The sequence below is a fragment of the Ursus americanus genome, chromosome 32, assembly GCF_024610735.1.
Source record: "Ursus americanus isolate L20-20 chromosome 32, mUrsAme1.1.p, whole genome shotgun sequence".
Classification (NCBI taxonomy): domain Eukaryota; kingdom Metazoa; phylum Chordata; class Mammalia; order Carnivora; family Ursidae; genus Ursus; species Ursus americanus.
This window is the reverse complement of record NC_142158.1, coordinates 23,894,867-23,912,379: the sequence shown is the minus strand read 5'-3', so window position 1 is coordinate 23,912,379 and position 17,513 is coordinate 23,894,867. Positions and strand designations below refer to the sequence as shown.

Sequence of the window (17,513 nt, the reverse complement as noted above, 5' to 3'; positions counted from 1 at the left end):
TAGGATTCGGGGACTTAACTAAAAATTCAGTCTTCACCTTATATAGTTTTTAATTTTTTGGCATGAATAGTTTCTCTTTCTGAAAAGTATGTATATGCTTTTTTGGGTCATAGTCTGCAGCTAGCATTGTGTCATGCCTGCCTGCCCGCCCCCTCCCATTTTATTATCTACTCCTATGGACTTTTTATCAGGATACCACAACTCTTTTGAAATTACAAACAGACGCTTTAAAAATTCTGATCATTCTCTCAAATTTTGAAAACATAATCAGTATGCTTTTAAAAAGCTTACAGCAGTGGTTACTAGCAAAAAATGGAAAGCGTATCCCGAAAACCTGTAATTTTTTCAAAAAAAGGATAAAATAACAATGTATTTGGAACTAAAAGCTATTTCCATGATCTGTGCTCTGCTGAAAACCTACAAAACATTGAACAATAAATGTTTGAGTTTTATAAAATAGTGACCTGTTCTTCTGCATATATCCTATTATATATGAAGGAGGCTACTCAGACTTTTGAATAGCTGATGGCTGTGCTTTCCACTAGATCAGATTTTTTTTTTTTAACGGATGAACTCAGACTACTTTTCCAAGATGGGGCAGGGAAGTTCCCAGCTGTGGAGCCCAGCATTTCTCTTCATGGCCCCTCAGTGAAGGCACAGTCCTCCTTTGGTTCATTCACAAACACTCCCATCTTCTCGTCTGCCTTCCCAACCCCCTCCAAAACAAAACATTTATTAACTGAAGCTTCCAACTGTGACAGAAATTACAGTCATGTTAATGGTACAGATGGTGTAAAAAATGCAATCTAAAAACATGATTAAAAAACTCAGGAGCTAGGTAATCCAAGTTCATCTTGGATATGGCTGACCAGACATCTCTGAGGAAGGAAATACACGTTTTTGGTTAATTAATTTGCTTTTATCCATCCCTGTAATTAGAACATGCTTTTCCCCTACTTAATCCTAAAACAGTCATTAGATTTAATAAACCTCTCTCGATTGCCACAAATGAGAAAATGAATTAGTTTAAAAGTAAGTATTAAGCTGGTATTAGCAGTATGATTGTAACATTATGTGAGCAAAAATGTTTTTGTTTAATTATTCAAGATTAAATAATATTTTATAGCTTGTTGCAAAAGAGTACACAGGGTTTTCTTTTTTCCTTCTTCCTTATGTTGTTCATAAGGTCGTAAAAACATTCATGTTGCTTCCACAGATTACATTCCACCAAATGGAAGTGATTATTAATCATTCTTTCCAAAAATCAACCCATAATTAGCTTCTTCTCAAGTCAAAGTAGAGACAGAATCCCACATGACCAAAGAAGAGAGGGTGGTCTTGGTTGCCCTAAATGAAAAGCTTGGTTTATATAACTTTCTAGGCTCCTGTGAACGGACGGTGGGAACAGAGCTGCAAGTTAGGCTTTGTTATTCTTATTATTCTAACCTCTAAGTCTTTGTGCGGTGGCCTGCTCTCTCAGACACCCCCGAATGTCCTCCTAACTCCACGGGTCCCCAACAAACTCTATTTGCCAATCTGGTAAGAGAGTTATATGTGTGGTGGTGCTACTTTTCACATGAACAAGAGTAAAATCATTTTAAACAAGTGAAAAACAATACACTATGAAGTTGAGGACCCAAGGTTTGCAGACTTTCATTTTGTTGAACATTCTCTGTATTAAAGGAAGTTATTAGCCTTTCTTATATGTCAAGAAGCATCCCGATGTTTACAGCAGCATTATCAACAACTGCCAAGTTATGGAGAGAGCCCAGATGTCCACTGACTGATGAATGGATAAAGAAGAGGTGTGTATATATAATGGAATATTACTCAGCCATAAAAACGAATGACATCTTGTCATTTGCAACGATGTGCATGGAGCTAGAGAGTAGTATGCTAATCGAACACTTGTTGGTCAGAGAAAGACAAATACTATAGGATTTCACTCATATGTGCAATTTAAGTAACAAAATAGATGAACATGGGTGGGGGGAAGAGAGAGGCAGACCACAAAACAGACTCTTAACTACAGAGAACAAACTGAGGGTTATTGGAGGGGAGGTGGGTGGGGGGATGGGTTAAATGAGTGATGGGTATTAAGGACAGCACTTGTGATGAGCACTGAGTTTTGTATTTAAATGATGAATCAGGTCATGCCCCTGAAACTAATACTGCACTGTTTGCTAACTGGAATTTAAATAAAAACTTGAAAAAAAAAACAACAAAATTTTAAGTCAAACCACTGTAAGTTGGGGACTGCCTATAGACTTTTATTCTGCATTTTGGTCAATAGTAGCATGCATATTTATAGTCAACTGTTGTGTGGTTAAAGAATATGAAAATAAATATTGAATAACTACTAAGATGAAAAAAAAGAAGTATCTCAGTAAAATGACTTCATGCATTAAAAATAGCCCAAGTTGGTCCTCACCTAGATCGTGTGATACACTCACAGCAAAAACCTATTTGTTAGATGGCAGGCTGTGGGGCAGTGGTATTTTCCCCAATCAACTCCCTGACTGTGCGTGCTGAAGGAGCCTTGGGTCATGGTATCCACAGCTCTTACTGCTTATGGGCCATGGGCGACTGTGGGCTCCCACACTGTGGATGGGGACCAGGATCATCAGATGGGAAGGTGCAGGAGACAGGAGGTTTAATTTGACTGTTGAGACTTGAAGGAACCCTGGATAGGAAGATAAGTTCGAGAATACATCAGAGACACCAGTCTCTCCCAGGAATAACAGCAGAGGCTCTAGAAATGATTCCCCACATTCTCTCTTCTCTCCAAAACTCATAAGGCTAAGAGTGAAGGCAATGAGCTCCAGGTGGGTCTTGCCACACTTATTTTGAACTAAACCTTCTTTAGAATTCATAGGATAGATTAGAAAGGTTAGGGTCAGAGATCAAAAACGTTTTTTCCTCTGGGCTAAGGGATCGAAACTGCAATATTTTGGGGAATTTTAATGGAAGAATGGTGCTCCATGGAGCTGTCACTAGCATGACAGCCCAGCCCCCTTATTATTCTAATTTCAGAGTAGGTAAAAACCCAAGACCCACAGGTGAATCTTGTGGCTCTGGCAAATGCCTAGTCCCTGACTCCCAAAGCAATATTGGATGATGAATTTCCTCTTACTAGGCAACCATATTACACACCATCCAGACCCATTAAGTAGAAAGGTACAACTCTAGATACAAACAGTTAGAAGCGCAGAATCTTCAAGCCACTTTTCATATGCATTTATTTTAATAAGAAATGTTACATCTAGTCCTCCATACCTTTTAGAAAATATCACTGTGCTGCCTAGTGTCCCTGGTACCAAGCTATAGGATCAGCCACAAATCAGCCCATGATTTTAGAGAGACGCTCAGTTTCTCTGAGCCATGGCCGCCTCATAGCAAAATGAAGTGGTTAGATAAGATGAGCTCCATGATTCCTTCTAATACTAAAATTACTTGATTTCATTCTATTCCCTAATACCACAGATGGCAAAGTCTGATTTACTATTCTTTGTTGAGATTAACGTTGAACGCTCCCTAAAAAGAAGCTAGGAATTAAGTTAAGAATAAACTGCTCCTTTATAAATGAGGTAGAATAAAAGAGATGTGTGTCAAGATGGATGCTTGACCTAGGGGTTAATAGAGAATTCCAGTTTTCCGGGATGTTGTTAACACAGTTTCACAGGAGGAGAAAAAAAAAACATATATATATATATATATATATATATATATATATATATATATATATATATACACATATATCCTTTCTAATAATAATGTTACAAAGCTTTGGGATCTTTTTTTCCCTTTCTTTTTAAGGAGGTACTACAGAGGAGGTATTTATTCTCCATTTGAAAAGATCAGCTCAGTAAATGAAGACATTTACGTTATTACTTTAATTTAAAATTTTTATAGACTTTCCGCTCTTCATCATTAAGAACAAACATGAAAATCTGCACACTCTCGACACTCAGGACATTGTTCAGGGAAGGAAAATGTGCCTGCCTAGAAACAGAGGCTGTGAATCCCATGCATGCAAATGAGCTCCATGCCTCTGGGCTCTGCAAACCTCCAGAAACATGGGGCGGACAGTAAGTCCTTAAGGCTCCAGGTGGCCTAAGGGGACATGACCACCTAGCGCTCAAGCCCAGCAACACAACGAATTTTGGACACCTGATGAAGTCGAAGCCACTCTGTGTAAATCTCTGGTTTAAATCAAATAGTACCACTTACAACAGGAAATCTTTGAAAACTGGTGAAGCCGCGGCTTCCTCCTTGCCTCCCTCCTCACCCCAGCCCCAGCCTGCGTGGTCTCACTTTCTTCATTTTTAAGAACAGGTCCATCAGTCTGAACTGCCCCTTTGCAGAATCTGTTCCTAGTGTGTGACACGGGGCTCCTCGCTCACAGCACAGAACTTACCACATGGTAGTTGTTTCAGAAATAGTTGTCAATGGGATACATGTGACTTCATGCTAGCGAAGGAAAAATACCGAACACTCGCTGGAGGAAGCTGTCATTTGACCGTCCCATCCATGGGATTGATGGGACAACTTGCAATTTTATGCCCATTTTCACCCATCGGAAAACTGAGGATCATGGAAATTGTTCAAGAGAATACGGCGTAGGGGCGCCTGGGTGGCACAGCGGTTAAGCGTCTGCCTTCAGCTCAGGGCGTGATCCCGGCGTTATGGGATCGAGCCCCACATCAGGCTCCTCTGCTGTGAGCCTGCTTCTTCCTCTCCCACTCCCCGGCTGTGTTCCCTCTCTCACTGGCTGTCTCTATCTCTGTCAAATAAATAAATAAAATCTTTAAAAAAAAAAAAAAAGAATACGGCGTAATGGTGAGAAGATTCTCCGGTAAAGTGTCTCATGTAAAGCGCTACACAAACGAAAATAATAGGACTGGGGCACATCTCCATGCGTTAAGGCGAAATTTAAAACTTCATATAGAAGAGTATTTTAGTTTCTTTCTGAATATGATGTGCCTACTAAAATTTTGGTGTTTTTTTTTTTTTTTTTTCACCTTCAAACTCCCTCTCCCGTTAGCTATAAATAAGGAAATGTTCCTCCTCTATCCCGGAATAGCAGGCGGTTCAGCCACGGTGAGATGTGCTGTTCTATGACCTGAGCTGTTCCAGACGGCCTGTCATGGGGCGTTCAACACAGGGCAGCAAGCTACACAATTCCCCTTCTGACTGGGGTCCCTGGAGACACAGGTCTGGAGAATTATGGCATTAAGAAACAGTGTTTGGTACAATCAATAGTCTTTGGGGTTGACTTAATGTGGAAAGAAAACGGTATTCAACAATTAGGCTGCCCATGAGTATTCTCTATAAGAGTGCACAGTTGATCATTTTTATGGTTTAATAAAAATGTATTTGCTTTTGTTTATGACAAACACATCAGGAAACTGAAACCTCTCACACAGAATGGCAGCTGGCTGGCAAGGCGACACCAGCTAAAAAAATAAAAGCCCATAAAAGCCCAACAAATTAAAAAAAAAAAAATATCAACTTCTAATTTAAAAAACATCAAGCCAACTTTGTTTAAAAAGAAAAAAAATCTTTTGTTTGAGACTGTCATCTTCATTTTTCCCCAACAAAGAAATTAACAGAAGAGCTTTTGTGATGGAAAATATTTAAGGTTTATACGGTTCTACCTTGCATTCATGAGACACATTTATCATGACAGACACACTCTCTTTGATGATACAACACTAAATAGAAAGAAAAAAAAACAGCCTACAAAATCGAGATATGCTGAGGGAAAAACAAACTTCTACAAATTTATCACTGTGTGTGTTTCTAACTTTCCAAATCATGGTATACTGACCAAATGTACTACTGGCGCTTTTATTTTTGATCTTTTAGCAAAATTGTGTTTTCAGCTTCGAGAAATAAAAATGACGAAATAAAATATGAACTTACAGATTGGTTTCACCACCTGAGAATGAGTATTAGGCCGAATCAGCAAATTAATTTCCTTCTCTACATTTTGAGCCTGATGGAAGGATTATCTGGCTACATGTGGCGTAGATCAGGCATTCTTCTCTGTAACAAGGCAAATTAGATATTTATGCTTCTATTCCAAACAAAGCAGACATGCTGTCTGGGAGGAATTTTTTCTACACTAGTTAGAACTCTAGTCCGTAAAGCTTATGAGTTTGATCATTTGGCACTTCAGGCCTGTGGGACATAAACGATCTTTATGAGGGTTGCTCTGTTTCCCATTTAACAGTCAATAAGTGTACTACTGCCATTACTGTGTCTAACTTCTTGCAATAATTTTGTAAAAATAGCATTTCCTTGCTCAAGTTTGCACACAAACTAGCTCATATTTATGCTTTAAGAGGGCTTTACTACAACGTGTACTTCCCTTTCCTCCTAAAGCGTTCTAGTTGTATTCTTGCCTAAGCTTCTGGTTCAAATTCTCAACACCACTGCTCATCTCTGAGTCTTCTTCATAACCGGCACGATGCTCCTCACGTCCTAGGCACGTCAGCGACGGCCTCCCAGGACCCGCTCAGGTGCTGCTGAGAAGGCTCCAAAGCCTACGAAGCCGGCCGGCCTCACTCAGTTCTTGCGCCAATCACTGCCAGAGTGCTTGCTCAGTCCTTGGGTGGTAGCCACGGGCTCCCCAGGAGCCAGGTGCTGGAATCAGCCATGCTACCACACACCCTGCTATTAGGAGTGAACACGGGCCACCCCAATTTCTGGGGCGCTCCTCCTGAGACTCCTGATGGGCAGGCTTGCTCCACACAAGAGTCAGAGAGGACCCGAATTCTCACCACTTGCCCTTCTCTCAGGTTAGCCATTCCTTTCCCAGGAGCAGAAGAAAGAAAGGAGAGAATTGGCAGTACGTTTCTACTTCTTCAGCACCCAACATGGAACCTGGTGAGAAACTCATCGCTCTACTGGACCAGTGATGCTCAAACTGCCTGAGGTGAAGACCAGCTTTGCAAAAGAACGTTCGGAGTACCTGGGTGGCTCTGTTGATTAATCATCTGACTCTTGATTAAAGCTCAGGACATGATCTCAGGGTCCTGGGATTGAGCCCCGCATGGGGCTCCACGCTCAGCTGGGGATCTGCTTGAGATTCTCTCCCTCTGTCCCTCCCCCTCCTTGCGTGTGCGCTCAAATAAATAAAATCTTAAAAAAAAAGAAAAGAAAAGAAAAGAATGTCCCCTCCTTTTGTTCTTTTCCTTTCTGAAAAATATTCCAGATGCATCAGGAACCGATTTACTTCTAAAATACAATAAAAATTAGTGACTAGAAAATAAAGTTAAAAAGCCTTTTCGTTGTAAGATTCAAGAGACCTAAAATTATTCCATTAACTCCCTAATCTTACTCCAACTCCTGCAGTTGCCTTATTTGAGACTGGCTGGGTCTGAGGACCATGCTCTGAACAGCCCCAGACAGGGCCCACCTGTTGTCCTGTCCCACTCATGGTCTCAGAGCTACTGAGGGACTCGAGTCTGAGCCAGCTCCACTGTAGGGAGAATCTTCTATCCCTTCTTCTTAGCACTTCCCCACTTTTTCACAAGGCTTCCTCCCCATCCACAATGTCCGTGTTGCCAATATCCTAGCACACCCTGTGCCAGGACTCCTCCTAGTTATGAAAAGTGCATGGTCAGTATTTGCTGAATGAACTAACCCTTGTCTGAAAATGTGACTGATTGATTGATTCATTCAAAACATTATTCATTAAGTGCTCAGTATGTGTCAGGCACTGGGAAAGTTCCTAGGACATCCAACTTGTTTCTGAATAGTTTTCAGTCTAGGGAAAGAAAGTAAACAGACAACCATAATGCACTGGTTTAAATGTCACGGCTGGGGGAGCGTGGAGGGCTTCGAAAACACCTAAGAATGTCTCTTATTCCAGTCTGGGTTTGTAACCAGCAAAAGCTTTTTGGAGGAGATGGTGCCTGAGCAGAGTCCTGAGGGATGAGAAGACATTCACTGGAGGAGAAAGTAGGACAAAAGTAGAAGAAACAAAATCTGCAAAGATAAAGAAGTAGACAGAGCTTGGCATGATCAGGAAGTAGCTCAGTAAAGCTTAAATGTGGAGCACAAGGAGGGAGTGCGAATATGAGGGCGGAATAGTGGGAAGGGCAAATGTTATAAGGAGTCCAGTGTTCCTTAGTGAGACGTATTAGTGGTAATGTGAGCACAACAATTTTTTGCTGTGAAGGACTGTGATGTGCCACGTTCAAGATACTCAGCATCCCTGCTCCCCGGGCACAGAATGTCAGGATACTGGGCTGGTGATGTCAACCTTGGTTGAGAACCTTGGAAAGACAGATGATTTGGTCAAAAACTGGGCAAGTCTTTTAGAAAGATGCAGTGGCACCAATTTGCCTGAATTAAAGTGTTATCCTAAAGGTCTGTCCCAGGAAAATCACATCAGTCACGCCCAAAGGATTTCCAAAGAAAATCACATTGGACTCCTTTAGTGTTTATATCTGGCACCTACATGAGCAATTTGCAAGGAACTTTACCATAAATTCAATTCCACTCAGCAAGTATTTATTTAAAACCTATGAAATGTCAACTACTAGTGAGTTTCCTTTCAGGGAATTTGAAAACACAAGACGGAGTCGCTACCCACGAGAAATTTACAGTCTAGTTGCTAAGACACAATAAGTAAACACACAAGGCAGTATATAATCCAGGGTTTGACAGTGTATTATCCATATGTTTCATGGGAACATTTAGCAACTGAGTGGATTCCTCTTTATTCCTGCTTCTTGATCTTTCGTAATCTGACCCACATCCTCTATTAGAAGACGACAATACAGAAAGACACAGAAAATTGACAGCGAGCTGAGATTCCTGGCAATTAACCTGTGAGTCTTCCCAGGGTTCCCCTTAGTACGGATTCTGGAGAAAAATACTATTCTAACTTATCTGGGAGAAACAAAAATATTCTTGCCTGTAACATAATATCCTAAAAATTGATGAGATTTTCATTTGCTTTCATGTATTTTCCATAAGTGAAGATTTTAAGGAAAGGCGCAATAACACTGATCTTGCACTGAAGGTAGAAATTATTTTTCTCTCCTTTTCCCAGCCCTATTATGTCATGCTTAGGAGACGCTGATGGCCAGAAATACCCACATCTAGTAGCTATGTGGTAGGTGTCAGCCTCTGCTCTGTTCCCAATGCCCTTCCTTGATGACACTATGCATTTGACCGGACTACTCGGTCACAAAGTATAATGAGCTTCTGCCCAAAGGGACCAGTTTCCAGTGATTTGTGGATCTCTTTGCTGGGGTCACAAGTCATCAAAAGTAACCTCTTAAAGGGGAAAAAGCCAATTCAAAGTTATAATTTTCAGGGACACTTATAATTGACAAGTTACAGAAAGTCTCTTAGAAAATAGGAAAGTTCATTAAAATGTGAGAATCAACAATTAGTAGTTAATACTTAGGCTTAAATCTTTTTCTCTTATGTTAATATGAAAATAGCCAGGGAGATTCTCATATTGACCCTTTTCAATAATTTATATCTCATAATGGAAGTGTTTATCACATTCTTTCCTGAAAGCAGTCTTGACCATGGACGCCTGGAGACAGCAAGAGGTTGTGGCGGTCACAGGCAATGAAAAGGTCATGAAAAGGGTAAAGGAGACACCAACTGCTGGAAGAGGCAAACTTTATTTCACAATTTTCTCCAGGGTTGGATCTGACTTGGAATTGATGTGTAAAAATGGGCTTGCCTGAGCTAATCCATGATGTGTGTATGTTTTCATTATAATGTATTTTTCTCAACTGCCATGGAACGATGTGAGAAATAAAACATGAAAATATTTAATAATTCAGTATTTCCAAGTGTCTAGACTACTGAGCATATTAAATAGTAATTGTTTAGAAGGAAGGGAAAGGAAATGGGTAAGAGATTTTATGAGTATTTACTTACAATGAATCAGTTGTTCTCAGAGGTTTATTTCTCACAAAAAGTCATACATCTTCCCTATCCTACAGATGACAAATGTGAGGGTCGGACAGATTAGGAAATGTGCCCAAAGTTTTACAGCTGGTAAGTGAGAGAATGCACATTCCAAGCCTAGGTTCACTCGGACTGATAGATACCATGCTGCCTGGATGTTTACGCAAATGTGGATTACAGAAATGTTAGAAATACAACTATGTTCATTACAGAATGGGCGTTTAAAAAGCTTTGGGTGGTGGCTGGCTATGGCTGAAATGACAAAACAATCGATTCCCCCAAACTCACATGCACACATACCCTGATAACGTCGGTTTCTATGGCTGAGCTGCTGAATTTAATTGGAGGAACTGTTTTCTTTTGCATGACAAGATGTAGATGGCTAAAAACTTATTCAGGCTGATCTTTTGGGGTTGAGGGCAACAAGCATCATTTGAAACAAAAATATGACTCCGGGGGCGCCTGGGTGGCACAGCGGTTAAGCGCCTGCCTTTGGCTCAGGGCGTGATCCTGGCGTTATGGGATCGAGCCCCACATCAGGCTCCTCCGCTATGAGCCTGCTTCTTCCTCTCCCACTCCCCCTGCTTGTGTTCCCTCTCTCGCTGGCTGTCTCTATCTCTGTCAGATAAATAAATAAAATCTTTAAAAGTATATATATATATATATGACTCCGGTTATACACGTGAGGGTGAACAGACTTCTATGTTACTGTTCAAGGGAGGGAGGGGAAAATGAATAAAACACCAAGAACAAAACTGAAATGAGACAGAAGGAAGGAGGAAACGCTGAGTACCAGGCACATGTATGTGTCTCCTAGAGAACGGTTCTAGAGATGTTTATAAACAATACACGGGGAATGAAAACTGAACACCTGTGATATCAGGACTTTCCGCTCTTGGGAAAAATATGGACACCATAGCTGTAAGTCCCTGGATTCTGACAAGCATCTTCCCATCTCATCCAACATTTAGTTACATTAGCGGTTTAAGAGACTCTCCTTTCGTGATACTATGGCTCTGCCATCTGAAAATGATGCGTTTAAACAGCAATCGTGTTGTCATTTTACCCCGTGAACAGGTTCTCTTAATGAAGAATTCTAATGAAATTATTGCTTTAGAAAAGAAAACCAATTAGCATTTTTATGTGTTTTATTAAAAAAACCCCACATCATAAAAATAAAGACTCTTTCAAAAGCTAAGTATCTCATATACTTAGAAAAATATCTCATATATGATAGATATATCATTTCATATGATAAGTATATCATCCATGCTTTAACTACCATTTGAAAACTATAACAGGCTGTGGGAAAGAAAGTAAGTTAAGAAGGGTGGAACCGTCTTTGGCCGTGAAGGTCAAGTGCAGCTGGTAAAACTGAAATAATGCGTAACCGGTAGTACACAGGTTGATCAACTATTACTAAAAATAAATAGCCTTTTTTAAAAAATATATATAGCAAGAACACTATCTTCAACTTGAAATCATTGCAGTGTCCTAGGTTAATATAAGATGAGGAATTCGAAAAAGCAAATGTTCCCTCCCCATTATAAATGTGATGAGTCTTGGTGACCTTTTTGTTCACATTAATGCTGACAAACTCTGCATAATGCATGACTGTCCCGCCCTCTAGCCCCTTCCAGTAGCTTCCTGCTTTTATTCCAATCAGTGTATTCGATGGTTGTGGATATGCGACAGGACACATTAGTACGGAGGGGTGGGGTGGTGAGGAGATAGCCACGGTAGCCATCAGTCTGGACTGTCAATAACCTTGGAGGCCTCCGGGAAAAGTAGAGGGCAAATAATTTATGACAGTATAGGAGAGATCGCGAGGAAGCAGTTCTTCAGAATTATCTTTAAGATTTGAAATCGAGTCAAAAGAAACAACATATGAGAGCGTGGTGTTATTAAGGAAAAAGCCCTGGACAGTTACTTGGCCAGGTGTGTGCTCAGTTTTGGGGCTATAATTTAAGCCAGATAGGAAACCCAAAAAGGTAAGCTGGGACCATGATGTCCTTGGTGAATTGGTAGACACACCTCTGGATATGGGTCTTAGGGGGAAAAAAAGATGGGCATTTTTAGGTCTTAGGGGAATGACGAATAAATGTATTTGCATCAAATAATTAATTAGTCTTAGTCCCCACAACCGTTTTCAGGTGTCAAGATAGTACTGAGTTCCTTGTGCTTTCAAAGTTTCCAATGACCTTCAGTTAAACTTTTATAATGGGGTTCCTTTAGAAGCTACTTATGCATTGCTATTAACACTATTAGTAACACTACAGTAATTAATAACAGCGGTATTTGTGGCATTGTACAGGACTGTTAGAAGTAAAATTAGCCGTTCGCCTCTGTTCTTCCCAACACACTGTGTGTTGCTACATGGGATCACAGGGGACCTTATTCTTTGTGTCCCCAGTGCCATGCCTACAGTGGCTGAACACACAAATGAAGAAGCGTTTTGTCAAATTTCATATAACAACTCTTGAGTCCCATTGACAATGCTGACTTCAGGGCATGACTTACATGTTTCCAGCCATAAAAATCTGCTCCGTGATACTAGGTACACCGTACAGAGGATACCTGATTTCACCTAAAGTCAAAGGGAACACAAAATAGAGCCTAGAGAGGAAGTCATTTCTCCCAGATCTGGAGAACCATACATATGTCCGAGTGTCCTCCCCGCAAGCTGGGAACGTTAACGAATGCTTCAGATTCAATGATAACATAAATGTCCAGCTATTCATGACAACGCAAACACACAATAGCGTAGATTCACTAAAATGTTACACATTTCAAAACGACTTGTGCTTTGCTATCTGTGTATTTGAAAGAGGTGTATCTCTCATTCCAGGGATTCGCTGTGTTTTGCATGGAAGTCTAATGAGGACGCACGGTGGAAGGAGAGAGCTGTCTAGCTTGCTAACTTGTCCATCTGTTCCTGACCCCCCTCCTGCGTGGCCCCCGTTCTCCGACAAGGAAGTGATACACTGGCCTTTGAAAGCTGTCGTTTTGGCACTGCCTCCCCGAACTAATAAAATGTTTTGGTTTAAAAGTACCCCACCTCCATTTCAGTCCTGTCCGAGCTTCAGAATGAATGTCCTTAATTTTAAAGAAGCACAGTCCAATAGCTTAAATGTTGCCCGAAGAAGGAAATTAAATTAGGCTGTATTTCTCTAGCATGTGGTCCTTTTTTTTTTTTTAAAGATTTTATTTATTTATGTGACAGAGAGACAGCCAGCGAGAGAGGGAACACAGTAGGAGAGTGGGAGAGGAAGAAGCAGGCTCATAGCGGAGGAGCCCGATGTGGGACTCGATCCCGGAACGCCGGGATCACGCCCTGAGCCAAAGGCAGACACTTAACGACTGCGCTACCCAGGCGCCCCAGCATGTGGTCCTTCTACAGGGGAAAAAAAAGAGCGTTCAGCCTCTGCTGTAAACTCTAGAAGGAACTCATACAAGAAGAGGACCTTAAGCACCAGGAAACACATGTATTCACCATTACGCTGCATCTCGAATTTACTGTGATGGGAGGAGCATGCATCCTAGCACAAACTCTCATGAACAGAACAGATGAGATTCGGGGAAGTTCAGCGAACCAAAATGACAGTACCTACATTTTCACAGCATTTCACAGTTTATAACGCATGCAGCTAACTCATCTGACCCTCCCGAGCACTAAAGGCTGAAAGAACAGGGATGATCTCCGTTTTTTAGATAAGAAATCAGGTTTGAGGTTCTTCAGGACATTCCTTTTTTTTTCTTTTTTTTTAAAGACAAAAAGCTCACTAAGACTATTATACCTTAGAAGGAGGGTTCATCTGGAGACAGGCCAGCCAGCCTGAAGCCATTCCCAGCATCATCCAGCCAGTCGAGTGGCGGAGCCAAGGCTTGAACCCCTGCCTTCTCACAGCAAAATCGGGGCTTTTTACAAATTCCTAGAACTGCATCAGAGTTCTCATGGTCATTGGCCTGTTTTTTATGGATTTTCTGTTCCCCAGTTTGTCAGTGCAGTGTTCTCAGCAGTGAATGTATTTAAAAAAAAAAAAAAACAATAGGATGAATTAAGCAATAATGGGATCTAAACTAAAAATAACTTTAAAATAAGAAATGCAGGAACTGAATATTCAATTTTACTGATTTTACTCCTAAAGTGATTTCCCCAGCTTTATATAGGCTGTCTTCATATCTTCAACTGTTAAGATGTCAGTTTATACCTGTGTGTTAGATTTTATAGAGCGGCCACAGCACTGCTCATCGTGCTTGTGACTAATTTAGCCTCACTGAAATTACGTGTCAAACAGAAGCTGCAGTTTACTTATTTCTCAGCAAAAACTATGATCATCTGCCTTGCTTCCCGTGCATGATTCCACGATTGATGACTGTTACGGTGTGGATTGTATTTTGCATTCTGCAACACACGAGCATTAATCTTCACTCACTCTTCAATAGTATCATTCATTAAAATACATACTTTGAATCTGGGGCACATACAAGAAGATGTAACCACAGAGGAATATAGTGCTGTTACGACGAAACGTAATTAATAAAACATAGGATGTGTTTTATGAAGTTACGGTTTTAATTTGCTACCTCAAGAAATATGCTCTAGCAATTTTGCACAAGGTAACTTCCCATGAGATTTTAAATCCCCTTACCCTCCCTCCACTAGGTACTGAAAGGATTATGATTAATGCACACTAAATCTTTCTTAACTGGAAAAGGTCCTAGAAAATTTCTGAAACCAAATTCAAGCTACTGATAAGTATGATGGTCCTAAATCTGGAGCAAACTTTGTTTGACTTGGGAACTCCTACCCTGCCTCTGCTGGTCTCTCTCTCTCTTTCTCTCTCTTCTCAGGATGTTATTCCACAGCAGGGGACAGAATGTGTCAAAAGTGGGCCCAGCCGGGGGGCAGCACAAAAGAACAGGGCCACGTACACCCCCAGTGACCTCAGCAAACAGATGACCTACATTGGATGCAAGCAGTTCACATGAGAAAAAGGAAACCTGTGTTGCAGCTTGCATTTAGCCTGTATTTTAGGAGGCAATCCGATACATAAAGTAAATATGGGTGAGATAAGTATTACAGACATACATCACTCTAAATTCATAGAAGACAGCAGCAAAATTATCTATGTTCACAGAGATGTGCACATGGTCTTCCTTCTCTTAATTCCTCAATCTTCATCAACGAATGTACTAGTGGGAGGTTAGTACAAGTGAAAAACAGCATTAATGGGTCGCATATTAATATTTATGTTTTACTATATAAAGACCTTGCATACATTATGACTCTGTTTTGCAAGCTGAATGAATAACTAATGTTACATTATGTGTGGGTACATATTAAACAGACGCGTCTACACTTTCTTAGTTCAGGATATGATTAATGCAGCCTATCAGAAGCCAGATGGTGCAGAACCAGAACCATCAATCAAAATGAAAAGACCACTGCATGCTATCCACAATGAGGTTCTCACAAATGGAGATTCTGTTCACAGACCCTAACTGGTAATAGGCAGAAAACGCCAAGAACATAGCTGCACTGTCCCACTGGGATAAAAAAGTCATAGCTCAGGCTTGGCTAGATAAAAAATCTGGCACAGGAACATTCATGGCTGGAGCCTTGAGCAGCAGAGCTGAGGAAGCCCGAGCAAACCAAACAGCCTGTCCTTAAAATTGAAAAAAAAAAAAAAAATAGAAGCTTTTAAATTATTTTAATAATGTTTGAACTGATGACAGTCTCTGTCAAACAGGACCCATTTCCCATATGATTTAGGATGGGACAGTGCCATGTCGTAACAAAGCAGCTGCCACTGTCTGCCTGACACGTGAGTTGGCACCTTGTTTCTCTTGCACGCGCTTTATTACAAATAACCCCCAAATGCTTTAGTGTTACTTTGCAGCCTTTCTCCGTGAAATCTGTGGGAAACAAGTTTCATCTCTGTTATGTTTAAGACTAATGACTGTTTGGGGGGAAGTTGTAGGGAGAAAGGTGCTCGAAAGACGTTTCCTGTTCCTTTAATAGCTTTACATAAAAATAACTATAGGAACACAAAGTGCTTTGTCTTTGTAAATGGATCATGTGTGCTTAGAAAATGTTAAATAATCCCCATGCGCGGTGGGATCTGAAAAGGGAAAAAAAAAATTAAAACAAATACATGGGTTCCAATTCCTACCAGTCACTGAAATACCACTTGGAATTCTGATTCTGTGGAGTTTGGGGAGGGAGACAGATATGCACGCGAGGAGAAAACGCCAAGGAACACAAACTTCTTCCAGAAGAGTTATGTAGCAAAATGAGATAAATAATACATTAAAACCCACAAATATAAAAGGCTAATAGAAGTGGAATTATTTAGCAAATCTAAAGATATTTCTGCTTTACCATAAAAATTATATCACGGCCTGAATAACTTGACATGTGAGATAATTTGGAAAGAGAACAGCTTGCTTTTACCTTTGTAGCAATAATGAAAACAGGAGTGACTATGCATATTAATATAAATAAGACCTTAAGTGGATTGGTTGAGCTTGAGATTTTAAAAATTTGGGTATTTTTTTTTCTATCATTATGTTTTAAAATAGGACTGACATCCTAACTTAGGTGAAATTTTGTTACCATCTTTTCCCTAAAAATCTGAGCATTTTCCACACTGTTATAAATTCTGTATAAATAGTATTTATTGGTTGGGTAATACTCCATGGCACATATACACTATGACTGACTCATAGAGTCTCCTGAATGCTGGATGCTTACGTTTTTGCTCTCTCCCTCCTGTTATTTAATAAGACAGTGGACATTATAGTGAAAGGTGGCATTTTGGTCTTTAAGATTATTTCCTTAGAAGAGAAGCTGAGTTGCTAAGTGATATGAACTTTAAGGCTCTTTCTTAAATTTATATTCTCATCCAGTAGTCCGTAGTCAATTTAAAAATCCTTAGTAATTTTATAGGTGAAAATAATACTTTGTTGTGAATTAAATTTATACAATTTTAATTACCAGCTAGGTTAAGAATTTTTTCTGTGGTTAACAACTACTTTCCTTTTTAAAGTCTTACTGATGTCTTAGAAAATGTATCATTTTTATCTACTCACAAGAAGAATCACAACGTACTCCTCCTTGGAAACTGAATTTGTTTAATTACTTAAAAGTAATGAACTGTACCCCTTTAAAATATTTAGAAGTACTTTTCCTTAATTCAGACCTTGCATACGTCATGACTCTGATTTGCAAGCTGAACGAATAACTAACGTTACGTTCATTTATGGGTACACGTTTACTAGACGGGTCTGCGCCTTCTTAGTTCAGGATGTGATTAATGGAGTTTCGGGTCTCTCTCTACACTAGTTCAAATCAGTGAAAATTTAACGTAAATAACTAAATGCTCTGAACAGATCAATAGCATTTTAGAGTAACCATAAAGTTTTTATTTTTCCAAGAAGGATCCTTTTTTTTTTTTTGATGTAAAGTTCGATGATTCATTAGTTGCGTATAACACCCAGCGCACCATGCAATACGTGCCCTCCTTACTACCCATCACCAGCCTATCCCATTCCCCCATCAAGTT

General features: G+C 40.1%; 1 protein-coding gene across 5 annotated transcripts in view; it reads right to left on the bottom strand.

Annotated features, from left to right (window-relative positions):
* The window catches only part of CDKAL1 (CDKAL1 threonylcarbamoyladenosine tRNA methylthiotransferase), a 673,848-nt gene that overhangs the window by 134,663 nt on the left and 521,672 nt on the right, over positions 1 to 17,513 (bottom strand). The gene's annotated exons all lie outside the window — the stretch shown is intronic.